At 41.5% G+C, this 14,805-nt stretch overlaps 1 protein-coding gene across 3 annotated transcripts in view; it reads left to right on the top strand.

The window, feature by feature from the left end:
• The first annotated feature begins 294 nt into the window (after window positions 1-294).
• Window positions 295-14,805, top strand: part of HECW2 (HECT, C2 and WW domain containing E3 ubiquitin protein ligase 2) — a 397,525-nt gene continuing 383,014 nt past the window's right edge. For 2 of the 3 annotated variants that reach the window (XM_063647767.1, XM_063647764.1), the window contains exon 1: window positions 1,119-1,224. The gene's annotated coding sequence lies outside the window, so the exon portion shown is untranslated. Of the gene's footprint in view, window positions 480-1,118; window positions 1,225-14,805 lie in introns of those variants that run through there. The other variant, XM_054478078.2, reaches the window with a different exon arrangement.

The raw sequence follows: 14,805 nt of genomic DNA, 5'->3' as shown, positions 1-14,805 counted from the left end.
AAAGTATCCGGGAACGCTTTCAATAATCCATTTTTTCATCGTGACCACACCCTGTGTGTGCGACATGAGTATTACCGTCTTGCCCTTGCAGTTGGGGAAACCGAGGCATGACACTCCCCTATTCAGCTTTCTGGTGGGGTTGAGGAACAGTGTTGTCTGCATGACCTCAGAGGGTCTCCTCCATCCTCCGCGACGCCTCTAGGAATCCTCCTGTCCTTCGACTTCGCAGAAGGAGAGCAACTCAGGCTCCGCCGCAGCCTCGGGACTCGTCCTCCGCCCGGCCGCACCCGCCCCGTTCTTCCGCACCTTCCTCAGGGAGGTCCCGCTGGCCAAGGTCTGGCTGTCCCTCCTGTCCTCTGCCCCCGCCTCCCTTCCACCGGTCCCCGACGTGCCGGCAGCTCTCAGCCCAGCGTCCCGCAGGGCGGTGGGGGCAGATGCCGCCGAAGCGTCTAGCGGGAGGGGCGCCGGCACGGCTGGAGGTGAGGGGGCCGGACACTTCGCTCTCCGCGGACCCGGGCGCCGCGGCTGGAGCGGACGCCCGGCACCCGGGCGGGAGGAAGGTGGCGGCGGGGAGCGGGGAGAGGGTGGCGACGCGGGCGGGTCGGCGCCGGGAGAGCGAGCGGCGGGGAGCCGGGCGCTGCGGGGCCGCTCGGGGCCGCGCCGCGCTCGGCCACAAACCTCCCGGAGGCGCAGGACCCCCGGCGCCCTCCCGAGCGCGGGCGGGAGCCATGGCTTCGCGCGTCCCCGCCGCCGCTGCTGACTCGACACAATCGGCGGGTCGCGCGGGGGCCGTGGCGTAACCCGGGGGTGGGCGGCGGCGCGGAGCCGCCTCGGGAGCTCTGGGTGTCGCTGGGAGCTAGGAAGATGCCAGCACAAAGGCGAGCCGAGACCCAGCCCGCGGCGGAGGGCGGCGGGAAGAGCCGCTGAGGAGCGCGCCGGGCGCCCTGGGCGCGCTCTGCCCCTGCGCCGCGTCTCTCCGGGCGCTTCTCGCGGTCTCGGGGTCGTGGACTGCAGCGCAGAGACTCTCGGCTCCGTGGCAGCGGCCGCAGCAGCCGGGAGCTGCATGCAACGCGCGGCCGCGCCCCCGGCCGCCTGCTTTCTCCGCGGCGCGCACGGACTGGCCGCAGGACGCCGGGGCCGCGGGTCCGGGCGACTTCGGGGGCGCCCTCCCGCCCCGCGGCCGGGTCCCCACCCGCAGCCTGTGGCGACGGGCGCAGAGCCCAGGTGAGCGCGCGGCCCTCGCCGCAGGTAGCGGACGGCGGGAGGTGGCTTTGTTTTTCCTCCCTTGCGCCCCGGCGCGGTCATTCATTTGACATTTCGGTTTCCGCTGCTCAGAAACGCGGGCGAGAGGCACCAGGATGTGTTGGATGGTTTGGTTCTCCCGGGAAACTGGGACTTTGGGGTCTATTTGAGCATCAATTGAGGGAGAGGACGCTTCATTTCTTTTTTGGTTGGGAATGTGCCGTGAACATCCTCTGCTGGAGCTTGGGGCCTGGAGCAAACTGGGGCTGCAGATTTAGACGTAGACGTTTCCGAGGACGCGCGACTGCAGAGGTCTGACTCTCTCATGCCTTGTCTTCACTATTAGCAGCGCTCGGGTGCTTTTCGTCGTTTATTATTATTAATTTAGAGAACATCTTTACAGGCACATTGATTTCTTTTAGAGTTAGAAGTCTTTGGAGTCAGTACAGAGAGCTCACAATTAGAGTTACAAGGGTTCAATCGATATTAAACTTCAGGAAGGAAAACATTTGTGATCATTACAGATAGAGGTGGACAGCATGCAAACTTCGGGGGCCTTTAGCTTTTTGGATATGATTTCTGCTTTCACTGTCCTAGACTCACGCAAACTCTGTTTTCGTATATATGTACCTTTGTGAAAGTGTGAAACTTGTCTTTTCTGGAGTAGTGTTCTATAGTTTGTCATTTAGAAGAAGAATATTTTAGTGTAATTAGTAGAGCTCTCCATGTGTTTGTCTTATAAATATGATTTTCTTTTTACTATTTCTTCTATTCCCTCAAGGGTTCATTTCTTCTGTTGCCTAGAGAGAGCTTTTTTTCTTTCTCTTCCCAACAGATGGCTGTATGTTCCAAGAGGTTATCTTTAAAATGACACACACATTATCTACAAAGAAAGAAAGATCAGTTATTGACTTTATCTTTGGAGTTATTAAAATAAAAGGCCTAATCTGGATGGGGATATTATTAATGGTGTGAAAATCTGGAGTTTGCTAATCTGTTTGGTCATCAGAAGATTCCTGCGGGGATTGTTTATATAGCGTGGGAGACAGATGGCATCCCTAGCAGACTAGAGAAGCCAGGCATAAAGGGTCATTGTATTCTTCAGAAATTATCCACTTCACTATTAGAGGTGGGGTAGGGTGGGGTGGAGGGTGGCAAAGACATTTTGATCTCTTAAAGGAGACACTGTAACATTACTATCCAGCAGTCTAACCAGCTTTAATTTTTCTTTTTGTTGAACATTCAAGAAGTCCCAATTGAGCTATTTGTTTTGATTATTTCATTGGCACATTTTGGCTTCGATGTGGTTGTGTGAAGCAGTTTATTAACAAAAATGTCTTTGAACTTAAAAATAATCGTGCTGCTTCTGGGGGAAAATCAGTTGCACCTTTCTTAGCTCTTGTATATAAATGGCCCCTTGGACTCAAACCGTCTTCTGGCTGGAAAGACTTTAGTCTGCATTAGTTTGAATCCAGTTTCCTTCACCATCTCCGTGACAGGTGGTTTCCTAATCCCCAGCATTTGGCCGCAGACTCTGAGGTTTGGGCACCATGATGATTTCCCAGCCTAAGACATTCGCTTCACCATCGCCTCCATCACGGTACTAGGCAACATTTGGCAATGAATCTTTATGAATGACTGTGGTGTCGGTAAAGAAATCAAAATCGTTCTGAACATTTGAGATAAACCAGCTGGAGCTTTTCTGCGCCTACCACTGTTGTGGATTATCTGTGTGCTGTAGATTGCAACCAGATCACAAATCTAGTTTTCCCTCTTTATGAATGCGAAGGAAAATATTCCAGTAAATTAACATTTGCCAGCCACAGGACTAAATTTAATGAAGAATATGAGCAATGTTTGACCTCTCTGAACAGGAGACAAAAAATAAAAGTAAGCACTGGTTCTGTTTCACTTGGGCAATGTGATCTTGGGAGAAAAATCTATATTTTCTTACTCTTTTAAAAGGCTTTTGCAACACTGATTTCAGCCAAAGGCAAAGAAACCAAGGTTGTTACCTATAGTTGAGGACAGATGCTTTGGTGTTTTCTCCTAGATGAATGTGTTTTGCAGGAGAGGTGGCTTTTGGGATCTTCCCAGTTTTAATATGTACCTACACATCAATGAAATGATCTTGCATTCAAAATGCTTGTTAAGTCTATATGGTTGGTATCTGTGTAACCTCTAACCAGGTGGCTTTCTGTGTTGTGAAGTGTTCTTTAAGAGAAACCAGAGGCTTCTCGTCTGGGGCTTGCTGTGGGCCTGGCCTGGATCCACATTCTTGTGCATTGCTGACTGCTTTCTTGGGAAAAACTGGAACCAGTTTTGCTTGGTGTGTTGGACAGGGAATGGCAGCATTGGGTGAAAACCTTTCCAGCTCTGTTATCAAAAGCCAGGCCTGGCCTGAAAGAGGGAGGACTATGTTTGAAGTTTGATTGATTTAACAGAGGCAGAGGTTGCTTCATTACACACAGGATGCCTTTTGTATCAGGATATGAATGAGAGATTAGAAAGGTGACCAGATGCCCTGCTTTGCTTGTGACGGTGCCAGTTTACTCCTGTTGGTTTATCTTAATTATCAAAAGCACCCCCTTTCACATGTAAAAGTGTCCCGGTTTGGGTGATAATTATCTGGTCACCCTAGATATTAAGGAATCCTGAATTTTTTTTCATCACCCCTCTTCCGACACCAGATTTTGAGTCTTGCCTTATTTCAGTCTTTTATTTATTAAATGCAAAGATAGAAAATCAGAAAAATTTAAACCTGAAAAATATATAAGAAAAAATGAAATAGGAGGAAGGAAGATAGGAGAATGAGATAATTGCTTGTCATCTATTTACACACATAGTGAATAAAATAATTTTATTCTTAAGTTACTAAGCGTCTGCCATGGCTGTAAGCCCATATTATTATTGTCTTCAAGCACAATATGAATTAGCACCTGTCCATATATCTAGAGCTGACACCAATTGGGACAAATCCTGTGATTTGGGAGAGCAGTTTCTACAAAACCTGTTTGCAGACCTGATGGTTACCATGGCTCTTAGAGGTAGGAATGCAAGTTTCAAGATCTAGTGTCTGGTCCAGATCTTGGATATTTATTGAGATTCCAGAACACAAGTGTTGTTGTGAGACTTGATTCCACATTCTCTTAGTTTCCAAGCTCTCAGGGCCATGAGGATAATAGGAGGGCTTTTGTTTTCTGTACTCTCTTGTGTCTCCAGTGTTTGGTTTGGGTCTCAGCTTTTCATACAGAGGGGTCGCAGAGAGGGAGAACTGTTGTGTCTGTTCACCACATGAAAATTCTCTTGGGGGTTTGACATTGTGCAGGTGACCTGGCAAGGGTTTGGGTTCTTTACCCAAGTTAGATATATGAAGCTTGTGGCATTTGCTTCTGCAGTAGTTGCTATGCTCCTTTACCAAAGAATTGTGTGTTTGTAACACAGCTCACTTACTATGTTGGCCAATGGATGTTACAATTAATTTTATGGCTGTCACCTTTCCCAAACTCACTCCACTGACGTCCTCAAAAGCTTGGTCAGCATGTCTAAATAAGAAGAAATTTATGTTTTTTTTTTTTTTTGAGACAGGGTCTCACTCCGTTGCCCAGACTGGAGTGCAGTGGTGCGATCTTGGCTCACCGCATCCTCCGCCTCCTGGGTTTAAGCGATTCTCGTACCTCCACCTCCCAAGTAGCTGGGGTTACAGGCACGCACCACTACCATCAGCAAATTTTTGTGTTTTTAGTAGAGACAGGATTTCACCATGTTGGCCAGGCTGGTCTTGAACTCCTGACCTCAAATGATCCACCCTCCTCAGCCTCCCAAAGTGTTGGGATTACAGGCGTGAGCCACCGTGACCGGCCTATGTATCTCTTTTATAAGTAGGATGACTATGTAATTTAAAAAAATCCAGACAAGGACACTTTTGAGAGTAAAATATGGTACTAACTGGAAGGAGCATTAGATCAACAAGTATAAACTGAGACTGTGCCAGGAACACTAGGATTTATGGCTATTCTAACTATGACTCAAGTCATAAGCTTGTATATGTATTATATCCATATGATGGAGAAATGTCCTTAGCTGCTTCTAGGCTTGTTCAACGTATATGTGTATGTGTGTGTATGCAATGTATGTATAGATAAACATTGATAATGTATCTACGGATATGTGAATTGTAGGTTTGAAATAAACCACTTAAGAAGTCCTGGTAATTGGAAATTTATGCCCTTCCTTATCTCTTTCATTGGTTGACTTTTTAACTAAACTCTTTGGATCTAGCCTCTCCAAACTTTAAATCATCTCCCGACTTTGTCTATTTTAATACCATTCTGTTGATATAATTCTTTTGCTTAAAAACCTTTGATGGCTTATCATTTTCTTTTTAATTCTCAAAGATCCATAGGCAGTTTGGTGGTTAGAAGGGAAAAGCAATGAAAAAATTTAATTCATTCATCCATTCATTTATTTGTTCATTCAACTAATATGTATTGAGCTCCATCTGTGGGTTAGTCTCTGATCTAGGTGCTGGGAATATATCAATGAATAAAACAAAGATCTCTGACCTTGTGGAGTTTTCGTTCTGTTGGGGGCAGGCAGGTGGGAGGGGGGAGACAGATAATAAACCAAATAACTAAATTATATATGATGCTAGAAGGAGATGAGTGCTTTGGAAGAAAGAGAAAGTAGGACAGGTTAAGTGTGGTTGAGTAGGCTTCATGAAGAAGGAGACTTTAAGCAAAGAGTTAACAGAAGGTAAGAGAAGTTGCTTAATACAAATACCTGAGGGATAGAGTTGCAGGATGGCCAGTGCAAAGGCCCTGAGTAAAGAATGTGTTTGGATATGTTCAAAGATTTGCAAGATCAGCATGATGGGGTGGAGTGACAAGGGGGGAGTCAGAAATGAGACCAGAAGGGTGGTGTGGGTGTTGCAAAGCATGTAGGGCCTTGAGATAGGCCATTTAATTATGATTTCAGCAGACATCCCCTTATGTTCTTAAAACTTATTATAATATTTAAGATTGTGTTTGTGCTGCAAAGACTGCACTGGTGAGTGCGCATAGCTTACATTTTGTTAATGGTCCACTTCATGTTTGTTAATATAATTTTTATATCATTTACTTATTTTTGATTTGTTAAAAGAATATTTTTTGTTTTTGCTGTTCTTAAATTGTATTCCCATTTCACAAAACTAGATAAGTGGTTCAAAAGTAGTTCATTGAAGTGTAAAAATAGTGATGAAAATAGTACTGTAAATGCTACATTTCAGAATACCATAAACATACTTAGAGAACTGAATCCCACTGCATATAAAATGGGAATATGTATGTATAGAGACAAGGGAATCTCTGAGAGTGACAATTTCAGAACAGTAGCTGAAATTGAAAAGTGCAAGTGGAAATATGACAATGACTATCTCAAAACTATTTTTTATTGGACTTACTATCCCCATTAGGACCAAATGAATCCGTAATCGTTGCCTGTTATGAAACTTTGTCCAATAGTGGCATGAAGCCATGGATGTTTTTGTGTCATTTTCAAACAAAGCACAGTGGCTTCTCTGTTACACTATTGAAGTTTTCTAGGACAAGCACACAATAATGCTTTCCTTTATAAAATTAATGTATTATATGGCTAAAGGTAGGTAAGAGATTATAATTTTATTAGCATCATTAAAGGATCCTTGTAGCAAAATAAGTATGAGTCATATTATTGAAGAGACACTTGGAAAATCAGCTGGAAAGTTAAAGACAAACATTATCCTTAGAGAGAAACCAGAAGTTATTTACAAAACTCCTTTGTCAAATAACATGGTTGGCTGTGGCATAATATCAGTGGAGTGGAGTGTGGAAGAGCGATTACTATCAAGTGCACGCTAGCAGATATTTCACTTTATGGTTGGATGAAACCACCGATGTCATGCAGAGAATGAATCAGCTTTTGGCATTTGTTCAGAAATGAGTGCTCGGTGATGCTTTTGTTCATTTATCACTGAAAACTTGTGCTATAGGAAGAGTTTTTTATTTTATTTTTTATTTTTTTTTGGTTAACCATTATTCATGAGAGTGGAAAAGTTGCTCAGGGGACAGAACTGACAGGGTACTGGGCTCAGGTACAGATAAGGTGATGGCTTCGTGAAGAAAAGAAGTTGTACTTAGAAAGAAGCCAATCCACGTGCTACCCACTTCATGGAGAAGATGTAGTACCCTCTGATCTTGAGGAAATACAAAAAGAAACAGTGGAAACTATGGATTCAACCAAACTGTGGCCCCTGTGTCTATGAGTTTGCTGTGCAAAGTGATGGGCAGTGAGTGTAAGACTGCTTCCCCAAGCTGACATATGCTAGTGCATAGTGGAAAGGTGCTTGTGTAATATTTTATCTGTGGAGTAAGATATCTGTGGAGTGAGAAAAACATTTCTTTATGACAGTGATTAGAAATGATTTGTGTTATATCAAGTGGTATACCTAAGTCATATGCTTAGCCTGTGGTGAACCATGGCAAGGACAGAGAGAGAAGGGAGAATTATTAACAAATAAAACAATATGCCACAATCTTAGACTATGAAACTTTTTATTAGAGAGTTGGAAGTTCACATTGACTGTAAATTAAGGAAGTGATATTTTCAGTAATGGACAGCCATTTATATAATAAGCATAGTATCTCTCAGTGACCTGCTGGAAGAATAAGAGCTCAAAGTAATAGAACTTAGACCCAGTAAGTTTTGATGGGGAGTAGACACAAGTGTATATTTGGTATTTGAGAGCATGTAGAGAACCATGGCGGGAGGGACCCAGACTTTTAGGATTTTGCATTAAGATATTGGGTGGCAGGGAGTACAGGCTGAAGGAGGTAGAGAAAACTGTCAGATTTCTCTGACGGTTGGATATGACCTTTCTTAAGTTTTTGCCTTAGGCTTCACTTCATTTCATCCAAATGGACTTCATACTCAAAGGTTTTCAGGACATAATCTATATTGCTGTTGGCATAATTTAGAAAAAATGAATGAGTTCTTCTGGTCTTATAGTGGTCTTGGATACTCTCCGTATAGGCCCCCACCCCTTCCTCCCTCCATTTTTTCCTCTCTTCTTCTCTTCCTCCTTCTTCTGCTTTGTTCTCCCCTTTTTTAAGCCATTGAGTTGGCATCTCTAAGCTACATGAGCTAGAAGAGCTCATCTTCTGTATCATTGTTATCTAGGCAGATATATGTGCTATTCAGGGAACAAGGGAAAGGAGCCCCTAGGGAAGGGAAGTTCTGTACCTTGCTCAACTAACTCATCCTAATGTCTGATATCCAGCTATAGCATGCATTTAAATGTAAACCCCCATTCTTCAATAAAGACTCATTTCCTTTTTCCCCTCTTTGGACTTTTAATAAAGATGGAATCATTGTCTTTTGTTTAATAAGTCATCTATTGTGATGGCCCTTATTTAATACTAGGACAAAAGTCATTCATGCATTATTCATTGAACCTTATATGCCAGGCTCTATGCTAAGTAATGGGTATAAAAGAGGTTAATAATCAGACATGGCTCTGTCTAGATGAGACAGAATCTAATGGAAAACAGGCCACACAGATATGAATAAATAAATAAGTATATAATTGCAAAACAAATATGGCAAAAATATTAATGTTTGTTAAATCTGGGTGTTGGTATGTATGGTATACCTCAGTAATATACTTAGGCCACAGTGAATCATAGCAAAGACAAACAAGGAAGGGAAAATTATTAACAAGTAAAACCATACGCCACAATCTTAGACTATGAATTTTTTTTATTAGAGAGTTAGATGTCCACATTGACTGTAAATTAAGGAAGTAATATTTGGTATATGGGCTACTGTTATATTAACTTCTTAACAATATGAACTTCTAAATGTATATTTTAAATATTTCATAAGCAACAAATGAAAAAACCTAGTTGGAAGGACATTAAGTGCTTTGTCGAGGTGGGCTTTGGCAGAGAATGTTGTGTAACTGAGACTTCCTTTAGATGGAGTGCTCAGGGAAAACCTGAAGTGTAATTCATCACTTGCCTATATAAGAGGGATGAGGATAATTTGGAAAGGGTTCAGGGAAGAGTCACAAAGATGATTGATGACAGAGTTGAAAATAGCCCTATGAGAACAGTCTTAGAGAATTGGGGATGCTGAGCAGCCATGGAATGCTTAACCTGATGCAGTGATTTAGGTGTTTGTTTGTTTTTTTTAATTTATAGGGAGTTTTACACATCCACATTGTCTTCACTCGTCTGCCGTGGTCAACAGCAGGCAAGACAAGTGATTCAATTTAGAATTATGGGTTAGAGGAGAATCAGAATTTTGTTCTGCACTTGAGGAAAAATTGGAAAGGATCTGAGAGGTAAACTAGTTCAGACTTTCTGTAAAGAAATATCTCTTCAGTGTTTTTAACAGGTGGTCATCAGGTTTTTAGGAGATAATTTCCATGGTTCCTCCACTAAGAATAGGGTGATGGTGAGTGGGACACTCTAGTTTACTTTAATTAGACAGGTCTTCTTCCTGTCCCATAAATACCCTAGACTCATCTCCACCTCAGTACTTCTACCACAGGAAGCAACTCCCACCTGGAATGCCCACCACTTCTACTTACTCTTTCAGGCCCCAGGTCTCCATTGCCCTTCTGTATGCAATTTAAAAACAGTGGTTTTTGTCATTTTTCCCACCTCATCCTTCTGAAGAATATGCCATTCCTGGAATTCAGTGTAGTTTCCCTTGTCAGTGATTGACAGTAAGAATAAGGGTGGAGTAAGTATCTTATAGGAGGAGCTGGGAGACAGTGTGTTTAGCCTTCCACCCAGATGCTGGTGTGCTACCCTCTTGGGAATCACTCGTTTGTAGCAATTAAAATCTTAATCATCTGCTGTTTTAGGTGGTACACTAGTTATTGTTTTCCATTAGTCTTCTTGCCAACTAGATTTTAAGCACTTTAAATATATGGAAACTTGGCAGATGCCCCTGTGTAATGCCCAGTATTGATCACATAGTGAATATTCAATAACCAATGCCTAATGGCTAAAGGAACCATCTATTTCTTCTTCATGGACCATTATGAAGGGTTGTTATTTATATAGATCAGATATTAATTGACACAGGATACTAAAAGATTAACATTTTGGACTTTTAAAATGTCAGAAAGTCAAGTCTTGGAGGCCTAATTCATTCAGATAACTCTCATCTCAGAACTTTCTTCCTTCGTAAGTCTTCTGACTCCTTGCTATTCAAAGTGTGGTCCACAGTTCAGGCAGCATCAGGATCACCAGGGAGCTTGTTGGAAATGCAGACTCTCAGGCTCCACACAAGACTTATTGAATTTGAATCTGCATTTTTAAAAGATCCTCACATATGTTGGATGCACAGTAAAGTTTGAGAAACATCGTTTTAAATAATCAGAACTCAGAAATTTAGGAGTATTTATCTTCAAAGAGAAGTAAGTGTGGAAATGAAGATTTCTTCAGTCTATGGACGAGATCCTCAGTGCCTTCTGCCATGTGGTCTGGAATTTTGCAACTTCATATAGGAGCTTGCCAGGCCAGAAGATGCCTCTGCAGGAGTTCCCTGGGGTAGTTTGGGTATGTAGGTGATATTTAGGATTGTTGATTACAGGAAGAAGAAGCAGTTGTTGGCATGAGAAACTAGGAGAGGTTGTCATAAGTAGAAGAGCATGGCAATACGACCCTAAACCAAGAGATCGCTTTATGATTGGACACAACTTCTAACTCCCTGGACATGGACTTGTCTCAAACTCCAATACCTCCAGAGCCAACAGGTCACAAAGGAAACCAGCTGGATGTGTTGTGCATGGTAGCCTTGTGGAGTGGTGAGGATCATGGAGAGACACACTTCATCAAAAGGAAAGGCAATGTCCCCACTTGGCTCACCTTATTGTTGCCACATGGGAATTTGGGCCCAGCATGGCCCAAATCTTCAGATTTTTCAAGTGAAGCTAAACTTAATTACATGTAAGTTTGCATGTAAAACATCTCTTGGGTGTAATTTGTTGGTAAGTATACTGTTTTCAGAACAGCTCATGCCAAATGAAATTCATGTGCTGTCGTGGTGTCTGTGTCTGGTTCGCAGTACCTGTTCTGGATCAACTGAATGTATGAGGTGGTTTTGATACCTGGCTTCTTCAGTGCAGGGCACCAGACACAGGCGTTATGGATCTCTACCAAGAAAATGAAATAAAAAGACGTAAAAGAAGGGAGCTGTATATGCTTTGATGGCCTGATTTAAAATCTGTGATAATCTGAAGAACCTCAGTGGTGTTTGAAGAAAGGGTTAGTTGCCTAAAGGAATAAAATCTAGGTTTTGTAAAAACAGTAAGCAGGTGTTGAGGCAAGGGCAAGGAAATACAGAAACAGAAAGTACTTGGCATCCTCAAGCTAGGATCACACACTGCAACAAGGCAGTCAGGGCAAGGGTGCTGGACCATAGCTGGGACCTTCTTGTGCTACAAGAGAAGTGTAACTGTAGCTAGAATTTGAGTTAGTTTATCTTCAGCATCTGGTTATTGAATTTGGTGGCTACTGAAATTGAATTTTGCTGGGTTTTCAATTGAAGTTTGTTGTGGTAAAATTACATATTTTGCGAGTGAAAACCAGATGAAGAAACCAAAATTCTTCCTAATGATTTGCTACTTATTGTATTTGTTAAAGACTAAATTTCTTCAGGGTAAGGATAATTTATTATTATTATTATTAATTTCATTTTATTTTATTTTTCGAGATGGAGTCTTACTATGTCACCCAGGTTGGAGTGCAGTGGCACAATCTCAGCTCACTGCAGGCTCCGCCTCTTGGGTTCACGCCATTCTCCTGCCTCAGCCTCCTGAGTAGCTGGGACTACAGGCTCCCACCACCACTCCCGGCTAATTTTTTGTATTTTTAGTAGCAATAGGGTTTCACTGTGTTAGCCAGGATGGTCTCGATCTCCTGACCTCGTGATCCACCTGCCTTGTCCTCACAAAGTGCTGGGATTACAGGCATGAGCCACCGCGCTCGGCCATGGTTTATTTATCTTTACATCCCTAGCATCTATCATAGTCCAAATCAATGAATGTTTCTTGACCTAAACTGATTATAAGACAAAATAAAGTTTATTTTCTATCTTGGAAGTCTTTCTGTAGGTGTTCATTTTCCTAACTAAATTAAAAAAAACAGCTTTATTGAGATATAATTCACATACCATAAAATTCACAATGTTAAGGTGTATAATTCAGTACTTATTATTTTTATCTTTTATTTTTATTTTTTTGAGATAGAGTCTCACTCTATCGCCCAGGCTGGAGTTCAGTGGTGTGGTCTCGGCTCACTGCAACGTCTGCCTCCCAGGTTCAAGTGATTCTCGTGCCTCAGCCTCCCGAGTAGCTGGGGCTACAGGCACATGCCACCATGCCCAGCTATCTTTGTATTTTTAGTAGAGATGGGGTTTTGCCATGTTGGCCAGGCTGGTCTTGAACTCCTGACCTCAAGTGATTCTCCCATCTTGGCCTCCCAAAGTGCTGGAATTACAGATGTGAGTCATCGTGCCCGGGGTCAATTCAGTACTTTTTAGTACATTCACAACAGTATGCAACCATCACCACTATCTAATTCCTGAACCTTTTTATCACCTCTAAATAGAAACTATATACCCATTAGTAGTTACTTCCCATTTTTCCTGCTCCCAAACTCTTATCAACCGCTACTCTAGATTTGCCTATTCTGGACATTTTGTATGAATGAAATAATATAATATGAAGTCTTTTGTGACTGGCATCTTTCACTTAGCATAATATTTTTAAGGTTTATGCATGTTGTAGCATGTGTCAGTACTTCACTCCTTTGAATGACCAGATATTTCACTGTATGAGTTTTGTTCATTTTGTTTATCCATCCATCAGTTGATGGACAATGAGGATGGTCTCATTTTTCAGCTATTATGAATAATGCTGCTATGAACATTTATGTAAAAGTTTTTGTGTGGATGTATGTTTTTAGTTCTTTTGCATATATACCTAGGAGTAAAATTGTGGGCCATATGGTAAATCTGTGTTTTGAGGACCTGATTAACAGAAAGTAGGTGCAACATTTTATATTTTAATCAATGATGTATGAGAGCTCCGGTTTCTCTACCTCTTTCCCACTTTTTTTTTTCTTTTTTTGCCATTGTAGCAGGTGTGAAGTTGTATTTCATTAAGGTTTTGGTTTGCATTTCCATAATGACTAATGATGTTGAACATTTTTTTCATGTGCTTATTGGTTATTTAACTATTTATCTTCTTTGAGGAATTGTCTATTCACATTCTTTGCTAATTTAAAAAATAGAGTTGTCTTTTTATTGTTGAGTTTTAAGACTTCTTTGTATTATGGATACTAGACCCTTAAGAGATATATGCCTTGCACATATTTTCTTCTGTTTTGTAGATTGTCTTTTCACTTTATTGATAGTGTCTTTTGAAGCAGAAAAGTTTATAAATTTAATGAAATCCAACTTACCTTTTTAAAAATGGTTCCTTGTGCTTTTGGTGTTATAACTGTCCTTGTTAATCTTTAGTTGTTTTATCCATTAGGAAAAGTGGGGTATTGATGTCTCTGACTGTTGTTGTCCATTTCTCCCTTTAGCTTTGTCAGTTTTTGCCCGTGTATTTTGCTGCCTTGTTGTTAAGTGCATATATGTTTATAATCATTACGTTTTCCTTTTCAATTGATCCTATCATTACAGAATATCCTTCTTTGTCTTAAGTAACAATTTTTATCTTAAAGTCTATTTTGTCTGATACTAATATTATCACTCCAACTCTTTTTTTGGTTGCTGTTATCATGTTGTATTGGTTTGCTAGGGCTCTCATAGAAAGTACCACACTGGGTGACTTACACAACAGAAATTTATTTTCTTGCAGTTCTGGAGGCTGGAAGTATAAGATCAAGGTGTTGGCAAGTTTGATTTCTTCTGAGGCTTCTGTCCTTGGCTTCAGGTGGTCACCTTCTTGCTGTGTTCTCATATAGGCTTTCCTCTGTGCATGTATGTCCCTGGTGTCTATCTGTGTGTCAAAATTTCCTCTTCTTATAAGGACACCTGTCAGATTAGATTAAGGTCTATACTAATGGCCTCATTTTAACTTAATTACTTCTTAGAGGTTGTATCTCCAAATTTAGTTACATTTTGAACTACTTGGGGTTAGTACTTCAATATATGAAGTTTTTTTATAGGAGGGCAATTCATCCCATAACACATGGTATATATATTTTTGACTTAAAATTTTTATTCTACTTTTATCTCTGAATATACAGTATCTCTTGTAGACAGCATATAGTTGGATCACTTAAAAAGTATTTTCTGCCAATTTCTGCCGTTTGACTGGATTGTTTAATTTACTTACATTTAATGTAATTACTGATAATCAAGTAGCATTTATGTCTGTCTCTTTCCTGTTTGTTTTCTACATGTCTTCTACTTGTCTTGTAGGAGAGTTCCTGAGTTCCATTACTGTCTTATCTTGTGTTAAATATATATTTTCCAGTGTACCATTTTAATTCTCTTGTTGACATTTTTCTGGAGGAG

This window comes from Pongo pygmaeus, chromosome 11, assembly GCF_028885625.2.
Source record: "Pongo pygmaeus isolate AG05252 chromosome 11, NHGRI_mPonPyg2-v2.0_pri, whole genome shotgun sequence".
NCBI lineage: Eukaryota > Metazoa > Chordata > Mammalia > Primates > Hominidae > Pongo > Pongo pygmaeus.
The sequence above is the reverse complement of the archived record's forward strand: the minus strand, read 5'-3'. Positions and strand labels throughout refer to the sequence as shown.